The sequence below is a fragment of the Phalaenopsis equestris genome, unplaced genomic scaffold, assembly GCF_001263595.1.
Source record: "Phalaenopsis equestris unplaced genomic scaffold, ASM126359v1 Scaffold000036, whole genome shotgun sequence".
NCBI classification, from domain to species: Eukaryota; Viridiplantae; Streptophyta; class Magnoliopsida; order Asparagales; family Orchidaceae; genus Phalaenopsis; species Phalaenopsis equestris.
In genome coordinates this window covers 4,990,796-4,992,163 of record NW_018164478.1, presented here as the reverse complement: position 1 = coordinate 4,992,163, position 1,368 = coordinate 4,990,796, and positions in this window count along the sequence as shown.

Sequence of the window (1,368 nt, the reverse complement as noted above, 5' to 3'; positions counted from 1 at the left end):
CATCCACAATTTTTTATAGAAATAATAACATAATCAAAGCCATGGAAGCAGAAAAACTCTGTATACAAATCTCAGCCAGCAAAGTCATAAACATGGGATGCCCAGCAGAGAGCTCTAAAAGTAAATATTGCAAGAGGAAGAAATTACAGAACTTCTACTCAAAGGAAACAGAGGCACGGAAGATGCATTCAAACAATGAATTCCTTCAAAATCATGCCTGTTTAAGGCAAGTGGATTGGATACCATTACAGAGGGGAAAGCATATTCCACAACCAAAATTCCACCAGAAAAGAAAAGAATTCCATCTATTAAAGAATGCTTTTCGTAAACAAATAGATAGTTTCTCTCTTATTTCGAATTTTCTCAAGTAATCCAGAGGACAATTCTACAAAGAAAAAGGGTCCGAGTTAGCCACAAGCAATAATTAAACAATCAACACAGATTATCTTGATCAGGTATGCCCATGAACATGAACAGATGATCAATCCGCTCAGCTCACTTCTTCAGCAAAATCTCAACGTGCCCACACTAAAAAAACCACAAATTAAACCCAAACGCCCAAGGAGAACGTTTGCGAAATCAGTAGAAACGCCTTCGCCAATGAAACCCGCCTAAGTTACAGAATATGCACAAGCTAAAGCAGGGAAGAGAAAACATCCACTCGACTCTTTCGCACATGAATCGGGTCAGATCGGAGAAGATAAAGAGAGGAGAAAGGAACTAGGCTTCCAGAAATTCAACCAGCATCTGTCCGCCCTTGCTGGTCGATTCCGATCGTTACTCCTAATCTTCCCGTTCCTCTTAATTGAGAGAAAATCTTGCTTTTTGCAGTGAAATCGAGAATACAGGACTGATCGAAGGGGGGATGACAATGAAAAACTCAAATCGAGAGATATAGGGTTCTGATGAACTGCCGTGGTTCTCCAATTCTCCTCATGTTTCGTTTCTTGCAACACAATTTGAGGTAGAGAGAGAAAGATGGGGGAGGGCGAGAGGTGTGGAGATGAGACGTCTGAGGGGAGAGAGAGAGGAGGGTGGTAGAACGCATTCCGATATTTATATGGGCTCGGCGCCAGCTCGGAAACTACGATATCTAAATTAACGCTATTTTTCGGCTTCACCGAAATTGCGGTGCGGTCACCCTTTTTTTCATTTCACTTTCTCTCACCGTCACCGTTTTTGAAGGGGTACGTTCCATTCATTATTTGGCAATATTAACGTTATTTAAAAATTCAGTTAGTTTTAAGGTGTGCTTCTAAATAATGTAGCGATATTTACGTATGTCATATATGCACATAATTTTACGTGCATATGATCCCGAATAACTTCCAATAACTCAGCTATTGGGGGTTATTAAAAGGTTATTGA